Genomic DNA, 23,575 nt, shown 5'->3' with positions numbered 1-23,575 from the left:
AAGTAGTTTCAGCCATAAGAGGAAGCAACAGTCAGGACCTGCTTTCCACTGTGCCCACAAGTGGCTTTTGTGGGATCAGAAGGGGAAGGGAAACAGATTAGATTTCTTCTAATGGCAGCTCTTAAGTAGCCAAAGTCCAGTGTGCGTGCACTCATCTCGTCCACATAGTGAATTTACCAACTAAGTTAGATTAATAAAAAAGAGACCCTGAGTCAACAGGATGGTTCAGCCAGTAAGGGCATTTGCTGCCAAACCTGATGAGCTGAGTCCAAGCTCCAGGACTCACATGATAGAAGAGAACCAATTCATATACTTTGCATGCCATGGCCTGCATATACATGCCTACCTACATACAAAATCAACAGGTAAGTGTAATTTTTAAAAAAGATTTATTTATTATTTTTATACAGTGCTCTGCCTGCAAACACACCTGCAGGCCAGAAGAGGGCATCAGATCATGTTATAGATGGCTATGAGGCATCTTGCAGTTGCTGGGAATTGAACTTGTGACCTCTAGAGGAGCAGTCAGTGCTCTTAACCTCTGAGCCATCTCTCCAGCCCAGTAAATGTAATTTTTAAAAGCTACTGTGTGTTTAGAAATAGCCGCATTGCCCAGTGCTGTTTCTGTCATCTGCCAAGCCAAGGAAGCTGTGAGCTCACTGTAAGGGGCCATTTATATTGGATACAATTTCAGACTGACACCTGCTGTCTTATTTTTAAATCATGATGGTTTTAAGGTGTAAGTATATCAACACAATGCCACAGGAACAAGCCAAGGGTCAGGGTTGAGCCTAACCTGGCTGCTACTAGGGCCACCCCCAACTCCCCAACAGGAACTTCTCCAAGGGGCATCCTATTGGACTGCCAGGGTACCTTTGCCCTCAGAGCTATAATCCTAACAATCTCTGGTCATCCTGAGGCTGGCCTGCTGAGCAGGGTCCCTTCCAAGAATGACTACTTCCACTCGTGCTAGCACGGCATTGGACCATCACTGAGTTGTTCGATGCTAGTTCCCCCAAAGCGAGTCGTCAGAAAGCAATTGAGAGGAGACGCTTGGACTCCTTTCAGGAGTTGCTCACTTGTTGCCAGAAGTGTGTCAGTAAAAATAGACCATCCTCAAAGGAGTGGCAACAATTTTGTGGTCCTGTTTTTATTTCATTCTTGCTTAGACAAATGTTGTTCTGCATCTGGCTGGTAGGTGGCCTGGGTTTCTCGTCCCTGCCTCTGGAAGAGAATGGACAGCCCGTGAGATCAAAGGTCCCAAGGGCCCCATTCTCCCTGAGGGGCAGCTAGAGCACTTTAGGGTGGGGCCCCTCACCTGGGTGCCAGGCCAGGTACCCAGTCTCACTGGGGGTTAGCATTGAGCTAGCAGCAGTGGTGAAGTAGGTCCCAGTGGCTGCAATGGCAGTTCTGCCATTGCTGCCTGACCACCAGGCATCCAGCAGCCATTCCCCCTGGAATAAATGGAGTCTCAGACGGTCATGGTGGAAGAATGGCAAGCAAGAGTGAGGGAGCATCCCCAGCACACCAGCCAGCCTTTATTTATAAACCTTGGGCAGTGGGGAGGGGTTTTGAGGGTGAATATGTTTGATTTGCTAGGGCTAAGGGTGCCAGGATAATTAGTTTACATACAGTGGTACAGTGCTTCATTTACATGCAGTAACACAAGGTCTTAAACACTGGAAAAAACAATAGGTCATTTGCTAGAAGCTAGGATCTCCTCAGCACAGGGTGGGTGCTTCCAGGAATTCTCTGTGCTTGTTCAAGAAGTTTCTTATCAGGAAAGGGTCAGGCCTATAATCTTCCTTGAGGGCTATGAGACACTCCTTACCAGATCAGGTGGAGTGGGAACCTCATGAAGAAAAGGGAGTGTGCCTTCATAGACTACAAAATGGCTATCTAGAGAGGCCAGATTTCAACCTTACCCAGCAGAGCCCCATGGATGAGTCTTACTGTAAATGTAGGCTTCCCCACAGAAGTTCTGCTCTTAAAACAAACAAACAAACAACAAAACTGACTTATTTTATTGTATGTGCACTGGTGTTTTGCCTCATGTATGCCTCATGTATGTCTGTGTGAGGGGATCAAGACACTTGGAGCTGGATTACAGGTAAGTGTGAACTGTCATGTCCAGCTGCCAGGAATGGTCCCCAATGCTAGTGTTAATAGCTCTGCTCCAGTGGGGAAGGTGTCCCCACTGGAAGCGTTATAGCGCTGATTGGAAAGGTATCCTGGCTGGCAGTCGGGAGCCAAGGAGTACAACAGAGTCACACTTTACAAACAATCCTCACCTTAAAGATGTACTGGGACTGAAAAACCCAGGAGAGCTGAGTCTGCTTGGGTGAAATCAGCCGAGAAGTGGGCAGAATGCAGGGTGTATATAGGGTTTCTAGGAGGGGGTGGAGCTTTCTAGGTGGCCTGGGATTGGAGGGATTATGTGGCATGATGTTGGGGCAAGCTCAAGGATTGGTGCATTTATTTATTTATTTATTTACTTATTTAAAGTAGGGCAATCCCTGGCCATTCTTCTGCTTTAGAAAGGGCCCTTAGGGATGTTACCAAAGTCTGAGGGCAGGGCCTGGTAACCACCGTCCTGGCCCTTCCCCCCTCCCCCACTTCTGCCCCATGAAGGGCTGAACAGCAGTTGCAGCTGTTTTAGCCTTTACAGCCTGGCTGCTGGAGCTCCTCAGGCACAGCCTGCCTGCCTGCATGATTGAGGGTTTACAAAGCTTACAAAGTATAGTTTACTCCAGAGAGGCCACCTGCTGCTTGAGTTGGCATGAACAGCCAACACTCACTATGTAGCCTTTGCAGACCTAGAACTCACTGTGTAGACCAGGCTTGTCTTGAGCTCACACAGACTCACCTGCCTCTGTTCCTCAGTTACTGCGATTAAAGGTGTGTGCTACTATCTCCAGTGTTGTGGGCATATTTAAAGTAATTTCAAAACTAGGTAGCCAAGGCTGGAGAGATGGCTCAGAGGTTAAGAGCACTGGCTGTACTTCCAGGGGTCCTGAGTTCAATTCCCAGCAACCACAAGGTGCCTCACAGCCATCTATAACGAGATCTAGTGCCCTCTTCTGGACTGATGGCTCACATGTAGGCAGAACACTATTAAAAAAAAAAAAAAAATCCTAACAAACAACTAGATGGTCAGTAATGGTGTACATTTTTAATCCTAGCATTCAGGAGGCCGAGGTAAGTGGATCTCTGTGAGTTTGAAGCCAGTCTGGTCTACAGAGCAAGTTCCAGGACAGGCAGAGCTATGTAATAGAGAGAGCTTGTCTCAGAAAAAGAAATGAGAAAATTTAAATGCTTTGGTTAGAGTCACTATTGCAGTCTGCATGTGTACTGCAAACTCAAGTGTTGGGAACAAGGCCAGAACAACAGTGTAGCTCGTGAGGCCTTCTGGAGAGCATTCCTGTGACCCCTAAGGATCCTAGTCTGACCTATGGATTAATGCTGCCATGAACAGGGCTTGCATCTCTCCTGCTTTACAATCTCAGGGCCGGAGAGAGGGCACAGAATTCAAGAGCACTTGTTCTTGCAGAGGCCCCAGACTCCACTCCTAGCATTCACATGGTAGCTCACAACCATCTGTAGCTCTAGTTTCACGGGATCCAGTGCCCTCTTCTGACTTCCAGGACCCCAGGAACACACATACACACGTAAAAGAAACTTTTGTTCACCTATTTCAATTGTTGTCTCAGAAGCTTACTGCCTCCTTCTGCTAACCTGGGCCTAGTCCTGGAAGCTGATGGAGGAGAGCCGGCAGGCTGACCAGCTCAGCTACCACCCAAGCTCAGATCCAGGGCTTTGAGTTGGCCCACCCCAAAATCTACATCATTTATGAACGGTTGGAGCATGTCAAAGGGCTGGTCCTACTGATCCAAAGCTGAAGGCTCTCCATGACACAGGGCAACAAAAGGATAACCAGGAGGTGTTCTGGTGAAGATCCAATATAGATGGTGTCACAGAACCCAGAGACCTTGAACCAAGCCAGTGACTCATTGCAATGAACATTTGCAAGTGAAGACGGGTGGACAGAGGGGTATACTGTGGGACACACCATGCAATAACAGACCACAGCTTCTATGATGAGGTGTTTTCTATGTTATGTTTTGTTCTTTGTGTGGCTTTTATTTTCTTTTGAGGGGGAGGTTGCAAGGGCAGAAACTGATATGGGAGACGAGTGGGACTGGGGTGCATGATGTGAAATTCACAAAGATTCAGTAAAAGGTTACAAAAGAATCCTAACTCCATCCCATTACTTTCATACAGGATAAAATCGTTGAGTTGAGTTATAACAAGACTGAAGCGCTGGAGAGATGGCTCAGTGGTTAAGAGCACTGGCTGCTCCTCCAGAGGACAGGGGTTCCGTTTCTAGCACCCACATGGCAGCTCACAACCGCCTGTAACTTCAGGAGATTTGATGGCCTATTCTGTTCTGTAGGATCCTGCACAGAGATAGGGCACAAGACTCACACCAGCACACACACACACACACACACACACAAATAAAATATAAATACATTAAAAATGCAGGGAGCTATAGACTGCTGACATATAATAAACTTAAAACATGAGTCCATATTGTATGTGTACTATTTTTCCTTCAATTTACAAACTATTTCTGAGTTTGAGTGCACATGCACACACACAGAGGTCAAACAAAGGACAACTTCCAGCACTTGTTTTCAACTTTGAGTCAGAAGCTCTTCTGTTGTTTGCTATTGTACTGCGTGATCCAACCTAGCTGGCCTGCTAGTTTCATTTCATTTCATTTATTTATTTATTTATAGACAGACAGGGTTTCTCTGTGTAGCCTTGGCTGTCCTGGACTCACTTTGTAGACCAGGCTGGCCTCGAACTCACAGTGATCCACCTGCCTCTGCCTCCCAAGTGCTGGGATTAAAGGTGTGTGCCACCACACCTGGCCTGACTGCAAGTTTCTGCCTGCCCTCCTCCCCCCATCTTCATGCACCCGTGTCCTTTTCTGTGGCTTCCAAGGATCTAAACTCAAGTCATCAGGTATGTACTGTGAAGCAAATGCTTTTAGTCGCTAAACCATCTCCCCAGTCTTTTTTGATTTTTCTCTCACCCTTAAATTCTTTTTTGTTACATTTACCGTGTGTGTGTGTGTATAAGAGTGCAGCATGAGACACATGGGGCGGTCAGAGGCCAACTTGCAGTTCTTTCCACCATGTAGGCCCTGGGGATCAGATTCCAATCCTCAGGCTCAGCAGCAGGCACTTTTACCCACGGATCCATCTCACCAGCCCGTTTTCCTTCCACCTCTGAGACAAGAGTTTCCTACTGTGCAGCCCAAACTGGTCTCAAACTTAAGATCCTCCTGCCTTAGCCTCCCTATAGGCACCAACATTATACTGGGGACAGTATAAGCCCTCTATCATCGTATTTACCAACTAGTGTCAACCCTGCAGTAATGGCTTTACTCTCCATTAGTTGAAAGGACTTGTAGCCAGTGAAGAGAACCTTATTATGGGGGCTGAGGAGGTGGCTCAGCTGGTAAGGGCACCTCATGACAAGTCTGACAACCTGGGTGTCCATACCCCACATGGTTGTCCATACATATTCCACTGCACATGAACACACACATGGGCTCTCTGCAGAAGCAGCATGCTCTTGTAACTTCTGTGCCACCTCTCCATTCCCCTATTTTCAACTTTTAAAAAATTAATTAATTATTATGTATACAGCATTCTGCCTGCAGGCCAGAAGAGGGCATCAGATCTCATTAAAGATGGTTGTGAGCCACCATGTGGTTGCTGGGAATTGAACTCAGGACCTCTGGAAGAGCAGCCAGTACCCTTAACCTCTGAGCCATCTCTCCAGCCTCCCATTGTCAACTCTTTAAAATGTGTTCTGAGCATCAGTGTCCACTGAGGAAAGTAGAATAAGGCATTATTTTTTGACATTAGTCTTTTTACTCATGTCCAACCTAAGTGTGCTAACTCATTTTGGATTATTGAAGACAGATCGGCCATAACAGGGTATTTCCTCAGGAGTATCTCATTGACAGAGCTGAAGCTGGCAGGCACCTTTGTCTCTATGGCCATCACTTTTTGTTTGCTTGTTTTTATTTTTAGAGGCAGGGTCTCACTATGTGGCTCTGTCTACCTTGTAGCTCATTATGCAGACCAGGCTGCTCTTGAACTCACAGAGATCCAACTGCGTCTGTCTCTCAAGTGCTGGGACTACAGGTCTGAGCCACCGCATCTGGCTGCATCATTTTAATAGTTGCAAATTTATTTATGGGTATAATAAGACTTTAGGGAAACACTCAAACTTTTGGCATAAGTTCTAAACTTGTTTCTGGAAATGCCCCTTTAGATACTCCAGAGATATATTTTATTGATCTCATAGATATCTCTCAATCTAATCAAATTGGTGGTAATGATTTAATTGTCATGAGCTATCAACAGAGTCCCATATTTTTTGTGTGTGTGTTTTTGGGTTTTTTTGTTTTGTTTTGTTTTTCGAGACAGGGTTTCTCTGTGTAGCCTTGACTATGCTGGACTTACTTTGCAGACCAGGCTGGCCTCAAACTCACATCAACCCGCCTGCCTCTGCCTCCCAAGTGCTGGGATTAAAGGCGTGCGCCACTACTGCCCAGCTAGGTCCCGTATCATCTTAAAGTTTAATGAAGGATGACTAAACATATAGTCTAGTGGGAAAGTATTAGTGCGTTTCAGGTCTAGGTATGGAGCTCTCTCTGACCTGTTGCTGTTAGTTTAATGGTACGGCCTAATAAATGTTTATTATTAGGCTTACAATTATTATGGCAGTAATATCTAACCCACTGTCATAATCAAAAAGACAGACACCTGTTGTATTTTAGAATGAGCCTCATTTTTCCTAGGGCAGGGCAGATATTAGCCCCCTAATACCTTCCATTACCTCCCAGGCCCCACCCCATGCCATTTGCTTCTTGTCATTTTTATCTGCGCTACTTCCCATTCACAATCCCCAAGTACTTGCTAAGGTCACTCACCCGAGCCATTTCTTTGTGGAGCTTCTGAGTTCCTCCTCTGGGCCCACTCAGCTCTTTCCTGTCCCTTGGAGATTCTCCCTCTTCCTCCTTCACAAGATCCTCTCTGTCCCCAAAACCCACAAACCTTTGCCACACCTACCTTCTTCCAGCCCTGCCCAGGTATTGGCTTCCTTTATTAGTCAAACAGGGGGGCAAAGTTAAATGTCAACACTTGGGGCATGGGACAGTCAGCAGTGAGAATCCTGGGGGGGCGGGGGAGGCAAGCAATGAACAAATGAAAAGCACCAGACAACATTTCAACGCTGTCACAGAAGACCCTATTCCATTAGGGTGTCTAGAATTTTTTGAATTTTTGTTTGTTTTTTTGAGACAGGGTTTTTCTGTGTAGCCCTGGCTGTCTTGGACTCCCTTTGTAGACCAGGCTGGGCTCGAACTCACAGTGCTCTGCCTGCCTCTGTCTCCTGAGTGCTGGGATTAAAGGCATGTGCCACCAAGCCCGGCTTAGAACTTTTTTTTCACAATTATTTTTACATCACATATACATGTGTATGTGTGGTGGTGGTGGAAGTATGTCTGTGTCACAGCATGTGTAGTGGGCAGGGGACAGCTTGCTAAAGTCAGTTCTCTTCTTCCATCCTGTAGGACCTGGGGATCAGACTCAGGCAAGCATCCTTACCAGCTGAACCATCTTGACAGCTCATGGCAGTAAATCTCGACCACCAATTTGATTAGATTGAGAGGTTATTTATGAGATCAATAAAACATACCTCAAAAAGAGTATTTCAAGAGACAAATCATGATGACTTTTGGGGCTGGAGAGATGGCTTAGCAGTTAAGAGCACTGTCTGTTCTTCCAGAGGTCCTGAGTTCAACTCCCAGCAACCACATAGTGGCTCACAACCATGTACACTGTGATCTGATGCCCTCTTCTGGTGTGCAGGTGTACACGCAGGTTGAGCACTGTGTATATATAATAAATAAGTAAATCTTAACAAAGAAACAAACAAATCATGATGACCTTGACTTAGCCAAGCATTTAATCAGTAACTTTTAAACTGTGGGTAGTAGACTTATATGTGGTACAGTAACAATGTGGAGGGGGTCATAGATTCTTTGCAATGGTAAAAGGTTTCTGAATATGCAATGACCAAAATTAATTCAAACTAAAAATTCTGATGAATCCAAATTGATTCTGGGAATACACTCTTATATGCTGAGATTTTCCTTGTAGCCTTCACTCTGAACATACAACATGAACACTTGGCATCTGTGTGCCATCAAGCCACACAAAACAGCAATCCATCTGCCTGAAACATTTGGTTAGATTTGAGAATACTATATGCTATGAATTGCAGTGTTTTTGTGGCACATTGCTTTCTGCTCTAATAGAAAAACAATGGCTTAATTATGAAAAATGATTTTCTGGTATTTTCCTACTCCTTGGTATGTATCAGATTTGTCTGTCTTTGGATTTTATCGTTAGAATGTTTGACCTTTTAATTGCGTTTCTTCAACCTCATTAAGTTGAACATCCTTTGAGGCTCTCTGAATATTATGCTTGTCTAAAGCAGTGTTTTCTGCCCAAAACTTCCCAGAGAGGTATATGGATTTTCATTTCTGAGTCAGAGCATGGTCTTCTGGGGGTGGGGGCGCATGCCTTCCAGTCTGTACCTAAAATGCACATCGAGTGTTGGCCTTGGTGGACCACAATTATCTATTAAATTAGGACTGGTGGAGTAGTGGAAGATTTAGGTTCTAAGTAGGATTTTCTGATTTCATTTGTATGTAGTGGATGTAAACATGTTTTTGTTTTGATCCCAAGTTGTGAGAATGTGAAACTGCCTCATATAAGGGTGTGATGTTTGTCTGCTGGAAACAGACTTGTGAAAGGGCATGTAATATTTCCCCTATAGAAAGGGAACTGCCTTGTGGCGGGGGACATGTGGTCTTTGCCAGTTGAAAAATATCTTGTATGGTCTATGGGAGGATATAAATAGCCCAATAAACAAAGATCAATCACTTTGCACTGCTTTACATCACTTGGCTGCATATGGCTGTTTGAGACGCTCCTAGAGAGAACCGCTCCGCTCTGGGGAAAACTTTGCAGAGGCTGTAGTCAATTCTCTTGCATCCAGTTTGTCCAGTTGGGACAGTATTCTGTCTGTGATTGATGTAAGGGCATATTCTCACTCAGTAGCTAGTTTGCCACCTATGAAGCCTTTGATGCTCTTTGAAGTAAAACAGGGGTGCTTCCAGGAACAGAACTGTCTCATTGTCAAAAACGTTTTAAAAATCTTTAAATGCCATATTCTGTAGATCTCTGAGGTTTTTGAAGAATATTGGAACTGTTAATTTCTAGCTTTTTTTTTTTTTTTTTTTTTTTTTGAGACAGGGTCTCTCTGTGTAGCCTTGACTGTTCTGGACTTGCTCTGTAGACCAGGCTGGCCTTGAATTTACAGTGATCTGCCTGCCTCTGCCTTCCGAGTGCTGAGATTAAAGGCATGTGCCACCACCACTCGGTGTGGTGTAGTTTTCTTAAATTGCTTTCTGTTGATTTGGAATGTAGTTTTTATTTGGGGGGGGGGGCACTCAAGAAAATTGGGATACTGTCCAGTCTTAAGAAAGCTAGCTGTGCCGGGCGTGGTGGTGCACGCCTTTAATCCCAGCACTTGGGAGGCAGAGGCAGGCGGATCAATGTGAGTTCGAGGCCAGCCTGGTCTACAAAGTGAGTCCAGGATGGCCAAGGCTACACAGAGAAACCCTATCTCGAAAAACCAAAAAAAAAAAAAAAAAAAAAAAAGAAAGCTAGCTGTAACTTTTGCTGCCCAGGCTCTGCACGTTGAGAAGGCTCAGACCTTAACTGAAGTCCGATTGGAACAGCCTGTGACGCTGGATGAGCTAAATAAGCTGCTCTGACACTGTCCCAGAGACAGATCCTTGAGGAAATGGGCACTGGAGCTGTCTGTGAGGTAGGATCACTTGGGCTACCTGTCTTGTCTTTTGTGTCATCTGGTCTTCCTGCTCTGTAAGATATATAAACTTTGAAAGGTAATATACATTTTTGTATTAATATACGTATGGACTGTGCACTGAGTACAGTTCAGTTAAAGATGATTCTCTGTAAAACAAATTTTTATCTATGCCACTTAAAAGAATGGCATGATACGTCCTGGAGATTTTGTAGCCAAAGATTTATTGGCCATGCACACTTGCAGTCCTGGCTGGAGGCATTTTCATGTCTCCGTCAGTCTCACAGCTGTTCCCATACAGAAGGATCAACAAATTAAGTTACCTGTCTTGTTTTGGCCTCTTGATTTCTTTCCTTCTGTCTGGAGCCAAGATCTTCAGGAGGTCTCCCCCCAGCCCCCATCAAATCTGATTTCCATCAGTTTGTGTGGAATACACAGCCTCTTGTTTCCTGTTGAGACGAGAGCATATTCTCCCCCCTAACACATTTCCCGTCTTTCATTTTGGGATCAGGACCTTTGTATGCTGATGTAACTCAGCAGTCCTTTCTAAAACCCAGTGTATCTTAGCAGGGGTGCTACTTGCCTCATTTAATAATTCTGAAATCAGTAAATCACTATTTAACCTACTTGGGGAGATATTATATTTCCCTTCTGCTTCATGACCACCTTTTAAAGATTGTTAGACATATTCATAATTGTTTGACCTGCAGGACTGTAAGCGATATCTGTGCAGGTTTTATGTCACAATGTCTAAAAACTGTTGTATTCCAATGGATACACATGCTGAAGCACCATCAGCCCGTTTGCAAAGGCATCTCCAAGACAGTCACCATCGCTAACAAATGCGTAACCTTAGAGTCATGCTGTCCAGAATTAAAGGCAAGAGTCCATTGGGATTCTGAATATGAACCTATGTCATGGTGCATACGTTTCAGCTCTCCAAACTCTGCAAAATGGATCATATAAGCCATTGTATGAAGGAACACCAAACAGAATCTCATTTCTAGTATAGTATATAGACCTTCATTTAGTAACTGAACCCTGACAACACACACACAATATCCAGTCTGACCACGTTGGCTATAGCTGAAGCCTTTCCATCCAGCATCTCAATGGGATGCCATTCTGCAATTTTCTCAAGCCTTCTTGGATTTCCTCATCTGGAACTACCTCTTTTGGTGGTGGTGTAAGTTCCATATTGGATTTCCCTGAAGGTTCCCTATTTTGATTCAAAGATTCCTCCAACCTCTGTTCTATGGCCTTTAATTTAGCATTTACTTTCTCCATCTCTTTGTTCTCCAAATATGTCTTATTCTGATTTCTTCCAAGGAGGATACACAAATCTGAAATCGTCACTGAAAAAAAAATTTGTATGCTGAGAAGCAAATGGAATCTAGAAGCACTGTGTCACTGTCTCTTCCTCCATTTTCAACACAGAAAATAATCATCTTCTTGGTAATCTCAACACCGCTCACTAAGGACTTTACTTTCTTAGACCCAGTTTCCCTTCTAGATCTTACCAGTTCAGATGCTTGAGGCTTCTCTGTCTGTCTCCTGTTTCCAGGGAGAGGTTTTTTGTTTTTGTTTTTTCCTGCCTCCCTCATGGGATCCTGAGCCCTCCTCTACTCTGTGAAGTTACTGAGTCCACAATTGTTTGCTTCTCTGGCCTGCAGGAGTCAGAGCCTCTTAAAGGGATTCAACTTCCTGCCTTGGCTATAGGAAAGTCTGGCTTTGAGAAGCTTGCTTGTGTTAAAGAGCCATTTATTTATTTATTTATTTATTTATTTATTTATTTATTTATTTATTTATTTATTTATTTATTTCCCTTAGCAAGGGCTTCCTAAAGAACTGTCTCTCTGGGGTTTGTATCAGTTTTTGTTTTTCTGTACTCAGCTGGAGGCCTTGCTGCTCTGTGAGGGATTTAATCAGGAGGCAGTGAGCTCCTGCCTTACCCCACCCCACTCTGTCACCCTGGCTGGTCTGGATTCCCTTTGTAGACCAGGCTGGCCTCAAATTCAAGAGCAACCCGCCTGCTTCTGTCTCCCGATTGCTGGGATTACAGCTGTGTACCACCACGCCCAGTTTACAGTTGCCCTCTTAATGAACAGAACCAAGAAACTCATTTCTGTTTAAGTTGAGATTCTATGTAAATTCTGGCTAGATTTGTGTTAAGCTCTAGCCCATGTTGGGAATCAAAATGTTAATGTTATTTTTATATAATTGTGTTTGTTTCTCTTAGTTTCTCCCTTAACACGGCTATCACACAAAACACGAGACTTATTATATCAACAAGCTTCACAGCATAATAACTGAGCAGTTATTAATCTATTCTTAATGCTCTAAGCTAATTTGGTTTCCTCCCAGCACACATCTCAGAGACACTTGCACTTTGGAGCTTTTTCTATTCTAGCTCTCTCTCCTGATGTCTCCTAATCCTCTCCCAAGGCTGTATCCACTATCTCCTCCTCTAACTCCTCCTCCCCTGGCTGGCAGGAAGTCCAGCCTATTATCTCCCCTGCTCAGTGACTGGCTGTAAGTTGCTTTATTGGCATATCAGGAGACAATTGTGGAGCAGTATTTATTCAACATTGAGACAGGAGATTCTCAGAACAAGGATTACAACCAGATATGGGTGTGAGTGTGTGTACAGAAATCAGCATTTGAATTATACAATAACCTTATGCCTACAATCATATTTACCTGAAACTTGAGTAACTGGCTCTGGTACTCATTAAATGTTTTTGGCACCTGAGAAGTAGTTTAGTGGTAGGTAAGTGAGTGTTCAACACGTACTGAGGCAGTGGGCTCAGTCTGTAGCATCTGTGCACACACAGAGGCACTCTTTCGCTTGTTTTGAGACAGGATTTCTCTGTGTAGCCTTGGCTGTCCTGGACTTGCTTTGTAGACAAGGCTGGCCTTGAACTCACAAAGATCTGCCTGCCTCTGCCTCTCCTAGTGCTGGGATTACAGGTGTGCACCACCACACCCAGCTAAAAACTTGTAACTTTTTGTTGTAAGCAAAAATAAATTGAACAGAAAAAAAAATTTTTTAAAAAGAAAGAAAGAAAGAAATAGGACAGTGATTCCATGTGGTTCTCCTCTTCCCTGAAGGGCTGATGGCCACCAGCCCACTGAGGCAAGAGGAGCAGGTGTAAAGCACAATGGAGATCAAACACTGCAGGAACCACTTCAGGAGCAAGTTCAACTTTACTCAGGGAGAACAAAGGCTATTTGGCTCTTGCAGGGGGTGAGGGTGGTGCTTCCAAGATAGGTGTCCATAATTTGTTGGAGCCTGGCACTTTAAAGATGCTTATTTTACATTTGGCAGCATGCTCCTATCATATGAGTGGGAACACAGCACCTAACTATCCTATAGGCGCAGGGAGGGGAGAGCTAGCAGGGAGCTGTGTCAAGGGCCATATATCAAGTGTGGTTAGGGGCATCTATGTTTAAAGACATTCTCCAGATGGAGTCAGGCAGAGAGCTGAGGCCCTGCTGGGGAGAGAGAGTCCTGCAGCTAATGCCAAACTCAGAGTGCCTATGGGGACCCTGAAGGCTGCGACCTCAAATGACGGGGTCCTTCCAGCAGCCCACATGTCATTTACCCAGCTTCCCCTAATGCAAGTATCTTAACATAAACACAGTCCAGTTACTACTGACACCAGCGATCACCACTGGCACAGTATGAACCAAACCAAAGACCTTGTGCAAATTTTACCAGCTTTTTCACCAGTGTTGTAAGAATCTCTTGATGCCTTTGTGTTGTTTATTTCAAATTGTGCCCAATTAGTGATAGTTCCCCATTTTGTCTTTTGCAACCTTGTGCATCTTTGAAGAGCAGCAATCCGTCATAATGCTGACTTCAGCGGTATGAGTTTGTCTGATGTTTTCTCAAAGCTGGATTGGGGCTAGAAATTCTTGGCATCAGAACCACAGAGATGGTTGTTCCCTTCAATGGACTGTTACTAGAGCAAAGTCTGTCTGCTTGCCACTTTAAAAGCCAAAATATTCAGGAATTGAGAATTGGTAGAAAGGAAATCACTTAAAGGCTGGCACCGTGAGAAGAGGGAAGGAAGTATTCTCATCATCCCTCAGGAGAACAGCTTGAGGGGGCTGGCTCAGAGGTTAAGAGCACTGACTGCTCTTCCAGGGGCCCTGAGTTCAATTCCCAGCAACCACGTGGTGGCTCACAACCATCTGAAATAAATCTGATGCCCTCTGCTGGCATGCAGATGTACATGCAAAAGCAGCACTCATATACATAAAAAAAAAAAAAAAAAAAAAAAAAAAAAAAAAAAGACCAACTTGAAGAACGTATGTAGACAGAGGAGCTATTACAGGGAAGGGAGACAGAGTATAACTGGACCCTAGGCAGAAAGGCTGTATTCTGAGCAGGGCCTTCCTCACCCAGGGTATGTCTCTTTTTCTCTCTCTTTCTTCTCTTTAGAAATATAGTAGCTGGTCGTGGTGGTGCACACCTTTAATCCCAGTACTTGGGAGGCAGAGGCAGGTGGATCTCTATGAGTTCAAGGCCAGCCTGGTCTACTAAGGGAGTCTAGGAAAGCCAAGGCTACACCGAGAAACCCTGTCTCAAAAAAACATTAAAAAAAAAAAAAAAAAAAAAGACTACTACTAAGAGTAAAACATAGTTCTAGGCAAAGTATCTTGAAATCACGCAAAACTTGTTTTACCTTAAACTTTCATCTAGTAAATTTAAAAATTTATTTATTGTAACTTATTCATATCAGGTCCCGATTATTATCCCTTTGCTTATATCTTCCTGCTCCTACCCTCCTTCCCTCTGTGCTCTATTCCCATCCCCTAGACCTCTGATGGGGGTGTCAGGGTGCGGGATGGAGTGGGGGTTTCCTCCCCTTTCGTCTGACCACAGCATATCAGGTCTCATCTGGATAGCCTGCACACCCTACAACTTTTTTTTTTTTGAGACAGGGTTTCTCACAGATCCACCTGCCTCTGCCTCCCCAAGTGCTGGGATTATACGCATGTGCCACTGCACCCAGCTCATCCATTAATTTTCAAAACTACCCAGTGGATTTTGTCTGCCACAAGTAATGTTGTTTCTCCCTACTTCCTATTGTATTTATTAATCAGAGCCCCATTGTAGGGAGAGACTGTCATGTCTCCTGTTTATGAAGTACTGAACCTACACAGCCTCCTGCTCTGTGGTGCAAAGCATCACCATCATCATGAGTTAGCTGGTGCCATGTGGCCCAGACTCTGATAGGCGGGGAGTTTCTGAACTCTTACTCCCTGTGAAGACTTGTTTTGGGAGTACTTCCTTAGCTGTTTGGGACTTGTTTAACACTGGCTTAGATTACTGAGGCTGCTGCAATGAAAATAAACATCCAGTTAAGTGGCTTATAAATAATCCAAAATTACCACTCACAGTTCTGAAGGCTGGAAGGCCACAGAGAGGAATGCTTCCTGCCTCAGATCACTTCCTCAAACCCCTAGGATTCAACATGTAAATGGGGAGGGGAAGAAGTGGGGTACAGACACACAGCAATACCAGCTGACAACACCCTCCACTGACAGGGCTCTGCTGAGATGGGGGTTGCCCACAGCAGGACTAATCTCGGGCACCGGTGATCAGGATCTGATCCTGAGCAGGCTAGAGCAGCTCACGCGGCCCTCCATCTATGGTGGTAGCCTTCTCCTACACTTTGAAGCTTCCCTGAACAAATGCTCAGACTGGCCACCAGCTCTTCTCTGGGCTCACCCTCTGGCCTCATTAGCATTTATTTCTGTCATGACAATCTTGCATATTTATCACATGACAACCAAAACACACAGTACTGCCAAACACTTCCTCATTTCAGAATGGAAGTGCAATTCTCTTATTAATTATATGAAAAATTTGCTAGGCAGTTTCCCATGCTGGCAGCCATCCTGTTAACAGTGAGCTAGCTCTGTTGCTCAGTCACAAGCAGGCCGCCGTTTCTACTCTGAAGACTCTAGGATGGGCACGGCTGGATCCCTGACTGAACTCTAGTGACCACATCCTGCGAGCTTAGAACTGGCTGTCTCAGGGGCTAGAAAGCAAGGGGTGGGGGGTGGGGGTGGGAATGGTAAGAGTTTTACCGCCAAGACCACAATGTCTAACAGGGTGGCCAGGTTCCACCAGGGCCAAGATAAACACATCTCACGACTTTTGCTCTCAACTGTTAAGGAATTTAATAAATGTTGGGTGACAGATGCCTATGTTCTGGAAAATCCAGAGACCTTAAATACTAGACCCGTCCCTACAAGTTAGAAAAAAATGAAAAAATAAATAAAAGGAGCACTTAACACACTCTATCAGACATTATGGCTCCATGATACCTATGACACTTAACTTTTAACTTCCATTTAAAACTTTAAATAATGGGCCGGGCATGGTGGCACTGTCTCAGAACTCAGAAGGCAGACAGATATCGGAGTTCCAGGTCAGCCTAGTCTAAAATAGCAAGTCTCTGTTTTTTATTGTTTTTGTTGTTGTTGTTGTTGTTTTGTTTTGTTTTTTTAAGTTTGATTGTTCTCTGGGTCTACAGAAGCTTATTTCCATCAGGAGGTGGTTATAAACTGTTATTGGTCTTATACAGAGGTTAGACTCAGGGACGTCTCTCTTTTCTTTTCTTTTTCTCTCATAGGTAAGGAGATAGGAGCTGAAAAGAAAGAAAGGGGAATATAGAAATATAGAGGAAGGATAGAACAAAAAGTAGACAATTGAACCTATTTTTTTTTTTTTTTTGGTTTTTTGAGACAGGGTTTCTCTGTGTAGCCTTGGCCATCCTGGACTCACTTTGTAGACCAGGCTGGCCTCGAACTCACATTGATCCGCCTGCCTCAGGCTGGGATTAAAGGCGTGCGCCACCACGCCCGGCTGAACCTATTTCTTAACTCAAGGCCTTAATTGTTATTCACAAAGGTTATTTTTAATTCATTAGTATAGAATTTTGTATATTGATGCAAATCATGGTCATGTCAAATAAGTCTAATTTTATCACAAGAATATATATCCAAGGTCTAAAAGATATGATTTTATAGATTTGTAAGGTAAAATAGTTAAATAAGGTCCTCAAAAGCCTCAGACACCTACGGAATATGGCATTTAAAGATGTTTTCATTATCCTAAAGAGTCATTGACAACAAGACAAGTTAACCCCTGGCAACACCCTGCCTGCCTCAAAGAAGATGATGAGCATCAAAGAACCTCCTTATGGAGTTGGCTTCAAATGTGGCAAACTAGACACTGGGGAAAATGTCCTCATTTCTGCTACAGACAGAGTTCTGCTTAAAAATGGACAAGTTTAGATGCAGGCAGAGTCGACAGCCAAACTCTGCCAAGACAGGGTAAGTAAGTTCTTAAAAATTCCTGCCTCACAAATGTCTGTCAGATATATTGGGTCAGAAGGCTGAAGATGATGCTCCAACATTACAGAGTGTTGGGTGACTGTTCAGGCAGCAACCTGTCTCAGTCATTTTTTCAATTTGGAAGCTGCTAACCTGTACTCCGGGTTCACTCAGATATTTAAGTTTTATCCCTTCCTCAAGTCTCTGATGAGTTTGAAGTCCAGATAGTTTAATCTTTCAATTAAGCTGATAGGGTTGAAGACCAGATAGTTTAGTCTTATAATAAAATTTAGTTAGGGGCTAAGATCTTTTTAGATCAAGATAGATGATTTGCGTTAATAGAGATGAGATATGATAGATGCTGACTTTCATTTAGAAATTTTAGACCCAACAAGGTAGGAAAGATGTTTACTTCAAGCTTGAAAAATACAAACAGCCAAATCACAACGAATATAACATTCATATAACTCATGATTGTCTCATGGCTCATCTTGCTCTACGTAGTTTATCTTATTCATGTGTAATAATATAAATGTATATGTTAAAAAAGAAACATAATAAAATAATTATTTTAAAAACGTTTAACTTATGTTGGGCTACCGGCTGCAGTGTCAGTTGGCCACGCGTGTGAGCACTGAGCAAGTTGAGAAAGCAAACTCACAAAGCCTTCGACTTTAAACAGGAAAATACGATTCTGTTCGAAATGGTCCCTACTCAGGTCACGCCCGAAACCGGGACGCGGAGGTTCCCTGAGGAGCCCACTCCGGGACTAAAGGCGAAACAGAACGCCTAGCCGCTGGGCTTCATGCGCATGCGCAACATGGCCCTGGGGGGGGGGGGGAGGGGGGGGGTAGAAGGGGGAGGTAGCTATCTCACCACGCTGTGCGCTTCCGCGCCAGGCGCCAAATAAGTCTCAGGGCCCGGCCCAGCCCGTGCGTGCGCGGCCTCGGCGTTGCGTCACTGGGAAGCGCGTGCCCGGGCCGCCGCCGCCGCCGCCGCCGAATCCCCAACAAGGAGCGAAGGCTGCGGCCGCCGCCGCCGCCGCCACCACCCGCCGCCGCACCCGTCCCAGCCGGGGCGCCGGAGCAGGCCCGCGCGGGCCCAGGTAAGCGGCCTCGGCGCGCCCGCGCACCCCCCGCGGCGAAGCTTCTCGCGCCCCGCTCACGCGCCGCCGTCCAGTCAGGGGTCCCTGCGGAGCGTCAGGACGTTACGGCGGGGGGGAGGGGAGGCCGGGGGAGGGGCGGCGGGCGCGCGAGGGCGGCGGCGGCGGCGTCGGGCGGGCGGGCGCACGGGCGGGCGGGCTCGGAGGGCGGCTGAGCTTCCGGCCTCCATCTTGGCCTCGCCGGCAGAGGCCGGATGGGATCACTCGAGAAAGCCTGGGCGGGAAGGGACGGTGGCGGGAGCGGGGTAGGGGGGTGCTGCGGAGGGAGGGTGGGACCCTGGCTTGGGGCAGAACCCGCCGCTGTGGACCCACGTCAGTGCGGCCACGGCTGTGGGTGGGAACAGCGTTGGTAGGGACCGGTTTGTACAGCTGTGTGGTTGGTTGGTGGGAACTATGTCGGTAAGAAGAACTCGTCAGTGGGGATGGATCTGTGGGGATGATCTTATCGGTGGGGACGGAATCGTCTGGCCCAGTTTTAGTCTTGGTTGGTTACGATTTTAGCTGCTATTTATTTAGTTGCTAATTTTCGCTGCTGGGCCGAAGTTCTCTCTCTTTGCAAACACTTCAGATATAACAGTTCCAAACACACCGTTCTTACCAAGTTGACATTAAATGGATAACATGACTGCCTGCTTAGTTTGTTTCGTCATAGGAAGTATGTAAAGCTTTTTGGGAAGACATAATACACTCTGTTTGGACGTGTAGAGTGAGAAGAACAAACATGTCAGTGTGTGTGGGGGGGGGGGCGGAGAGTTAGAGCACCTAGAAAAACAAACTCAATCCTAGGCCATAGAATCACGCACTTTTACTACCCACCTGGAAAGGAATGTTTAGGTGCCCTTCAGCACCTGGAGACGTTGGATTGGGCTTGCCAAACGCCGTTCTCCCTGCCTTCCTAAACAGGCTTTTGGTTTTTTTTTTTTTTTTTTTTTTTGTTTTTTCGAGACAGGGTTTCTTAGTCTTGCCTGCCCTGGGCTCACTTTGTAGACTAGGCTGGCCTCGAACTCACAGCAATCCGCCTGCCTCTGCCTCCCGACTGCTGGGATTAAAGGTGTGAGCCAGTCTTAATTGGGCTTACCAAATGTCATTCCGTCTTCCATACTCCCTTCCTGCCTTCCCAAACAGTCTTGGTATCTAAGACTGGGGCCATAATCCTAGCATGTGGGAGACAGAGGAAGGTGGGCTTCTGAGTTCGAGGTCAGCCTGCTCTACAGAGTGAGTTCCAAGACAACCAGAGCTACAGAGAAAATGAGGAGTTAAACAAACTTGAGTGGCCTGAAACTAACCCAACATTTTTTTTTTTTTTGAGACAGGGTCTCTCTGTCCTGAATTTATTATGTATACCAGGCTGGCCTCAAAATTCAGAGACTACCTGTCTCTGCCTTCTATAAGCTGGAATTAAAGGATGGCCTTGATGCCGCTATGTAGCCATATCATCATTCTTCCATCAGTCTTCTAAGTGCTGGAATTACAGAATTGTAAGTGTGTGTGCATATGTGTGTGTGTGTATTTTGAGGTAGGATTATGCTATTATATAAACTTTGAGACTTGGAGCAATCCTTCTGCCTCAGCCTCTGAGTACTGAGATAATAGGTATGTTCCACCATGTCCAGTTCAATGGATTATTATTTTTTTCTTTAAGACAAGGTTTCCCTGTGTAGCCCTGGCTGCCCTGGAACTCACTGTGTAGACCAGGCTGGCCTTGAACTAATATAGCTGTCTGCCTCAGCAGCCTGAGTGCTAGGATTAAAGGAGTGCACTACCACCGACAGGCTCAATGTAATATTTTTATTAAAGTGAATTTTAAAATATTTGTTGAGACTTGTCTAAAGGTCTTTGAAGCCTAACTCTCAAACACTACATTAGTGAAAAATGTTTAGAAATAGGAAGTCTGCCAATGTACGTGAATTCCTTGTAGGTTTTCTGCCTGAGAAGCTTTTGAAGATTGTCTTTGCAGACCTGGGTTGGCCTAGCCTGAGGGTGGAGATTTCCAGAAACTTGTTCATAGCTGGACATGTTCACAGACGAGACCCCTACCATGACTTCAGCGTGCCTCCTTCTGTTGGAAAGCTTCCAAATTTGTGTTGGGGTGATAGTAAAAGGCTTGTTGTAGTCAAGAATGTTTTGTTTTTTTTCCTCAATTTTAGGGTTGGAACTTATGGCCTCATATAAGTTTATATGCAGGCTTGACAAGTATTCTCCCACTGAATTTAGGAAATTTTTTTTTTTTGTTTTTTGTTTTACTACTTCTTTTTCCTTCCTTTGTTCTTTGTTTTTCCTTTCTTCTCCATTGCTTGTTTTCTATACATTTTTAATCAGAAGTCCTGTCTTAATCTGTGGTTTCTGATTACTAGTACCCTGCGCTTAATTATATTCTGCTGAGGCCAGGGGGGTGGCTCAGTGAGGAAAAGCCTTGCTTTGCAGTGTGATTAAGTTCAAATCCCCAGCGCTCACAGAGAAGCTGCACATGTAGCAGCAGTGTCTGCGATTCTAGCCTAGTTACAGGGGAATGGAAAGTAGAGGCAGGAGAACCCTGAGAAGCTCACTGACTAGCTAGCCTGGCCCATCACACTGTGAACACCTCTGACCTGTGCACAAGCACAAGGCACACGCTCTTGCATTCATATTCTCCACTGTTTGCTAAACATATATGTTTTTCGAGACAGGGTTTCGCTGTGTAATAGCCCTAGCTGTCCTAGACTCTCTTTGTAGACCAGTTGACCTTGAACTCAGAGATTGGCCTGCCTCTGCCTCCTGAGTGCTGGGATTAAAGGTGTGTACCACTTCACCTGGATATTCTTTTTTTTTTTAATATTTATTATTATGTATACAGTGCTCTTGTCTACATATACATCCGCAGACCAGAAGAGGGCATGAGATCACATTATAGATGGTTGTGAGCCAACATGTGGTTGCTGGGAACTGAACTCAGGACCTTTGGAAGAGCAGTCAGTGCTCTTAACCGCTGAGCCATCTCACCAGCCCCTCTTTTTTTTTTTTTTTTTTCAAGACAGGGTTTCTCTGTGTAGCTTTGGCTGTCCTGGACTCACTTTGTAGACCAGGCTGGCCTTGAACTCACAGCGTTCTGCCTGTTTCTGCCTCCCGAGTGCTGGGGTTACAGGATTGTGCCACCACGCCCGGCTCAAACAGTATATTCCAAGTATATGTTCACTGTGTTCCCTGTAGTAAAGCTTGTGGATTTAGCGCTGGATGATTTTCCTTCTTACTCTGACTCAACCAAATCTGCTGGTGGGGCTCACTTTTACCAGTTTGTGATTATTTTGGAGCATGGCCCCTAGTTTCTTGGTTTTTTCTTTGTGAAGGTTTCCTTGCTTTTAGTCAGCCTACATATTTGGTTCCTTGGGTCTTTGGGTCAAGGATACTACATGACTGGATGTTATTGGTGATTTGGGAGCCCAGAGCTCCCAACCTTTACTTCCCATTGGCCTTTGGGAATCCTCTAGAGACCCAGGTCTGCCCAGAACCAAGATCATTGGTTGGTATGTTTTCAGGGAGGTAATAAACTAGGGGAATCTGAAAGTTAACCATTACTTTTTCTAGCAGAAGTTCTTAAGTCTTTCCAGGTGTGGCGGTGGCACAGATGAGTAATTCTAAAGCATTCAAAAGGCTGAGGCAGAGGGTCATAAGTTTGAGGCTTGTTTGGGTAACATGACAAGATCCTCTCTCTCCTGAATAAAAAGGCGCTGGGCTATAAGTTGGCTATATGATTTAACAGAATCTGAGCTCTCTAAGGGGATGTTTTGTGACTGGCTGTCTGGTTGGTCCTATCACAAAAGGCTTAATTGTAGAGTCTAGAGTATGGCTGTGGAGGTGGAGTCTGTTTGAGAACGGCTTCTGTCCTCAGACATACTTGCTGCTTGGTGAGTGCTAGTCAGTCGCAATTATTATAAAGATGGAGTTCTCTGAGCATGTCGGTGGGAGGGAAAACGCCAATCGGGATGTAATGTAAACAATGAAAAAAATCAAGGTTTGAGCCAGGCATGATAGCTCACACCTTTAATGCCTGTAGTGGAGAGGCAGAGTCAGGCAGATCTCTGAGAGTTCAAGGCTAGTTTGATCTAATAGTGAGTTCTATTCAGGTCAGCAACGGCTAAATAGTGAGATGCTGTCTTAAAAAAAGAAAAAGATTTCTGAGGCCAGGATCATCAGACAAGGGCACTTACTGCTACACCTAACAACATGAATGGGTTTGATTGCCCAGGACCCTCAGAGTGGAAAAGAAAATTACTGCCACTGAGTTGTTCTTTCACCTCAATGCTCTATGACATAAGCATAATCTCTAAAACACAAATAAATAATAACCTTGTTAAAAAACAAGTTCTGAGCCTGGCATGGTGGCACACTCTTTGATCCCAGGACTTGGGAAGCAGAGGCAGGCAGATCTCTGAGTTTGAGGCTAGCCTGGTCAACAGAGCAAGTTTCAGGACAACCAGGACTACACAGAGAAGCCCTGTCTTGAAGTATAATAACAAAAAATTCTGATTATTTTAACAAGTATTATGTATGTATGTATGTATGTATTTGGGGTTCTTAAACTTTTAAAATTTTTATTATTTTATCACATATGTGCATTGGTGGTTTGTTGGGATATAGGTCTGTAGAGGGTGTCTGATTCTCTGCAGTTGGAGTTACAGACAGTTGTGAGGTGTTATGTGGGTCCTGAGAATTGAACACAGGTTCTCTGGAAGAACAGCTAGTGCTTTTACCTGCTGAGCCATCTCTCTAGCCTTTATTTATTTGTTTGTTTGTTTGTTTTTCGAGACAGGGTTTCTCTGTGTAGCCTTGGCTGTCCTGGACTCACTTTGTAGACCAGGCTGGTCTTGAACTCACAGCGATCCACCTGCCTCTGCCTCCAAATGCTGGGATTAAAGGCATATGCCACCACTGCCCAGCTTTATTTTGGTTTTTGAGACTGAGATTCTTTGTGTAGTTCTGGCGTCCTGGAACTTGTAGAGCAGGCCTTGAACTTGGCGATCCACCTGCTTCTGGCACCTGAGTACTGGGGTCCAAGGTGTGCACCACTGCTGCCTGGCAAATATTTATTTTAAAGAAGTC

The 23,575-nt window shown here is 44.9% G+C and overlaps 1 protein-coding gene across 1 annotated transcript in view; it reads left to right on the top strand.

Moving 5' to 3' along the window:
- Positions 1-18,352: 18,352 nt before the first annotated feature.
- The window catches only part of Gmeb2 (glucocorticoid modulatory element binding protein 2), a 42,220-nt gene continuing 36,997 nt past the window's right edge, over positions 18,353-23,575 (top strand). Inside the window, exon 1 of the mRNA XM_051144009.1 lies at positions 18,353-18,442. The gene's annotated coding sequence lies outside the window, so the exon portion shown is untranslated. The remainder of the gene's footprint in view (positions 18,443-23,575) is intronic.

Source organism: Acomys russatus, chromosome 4 (genome assembly GCF_903995435.1).
Source record: "Acomys russatus chromosome 4, mAcoRus1.1, whole genome shotgun sequence".
NCBI lineage: Eukaryota > Metazoa > Chordata > Mammalia > Rodentia > Muridae > Acomys > Acomys russatus.
Note: the sequence above shows the minus strand (reverse complement) of the source record. Positions and strands in the feature narration are given on the sequence as shown.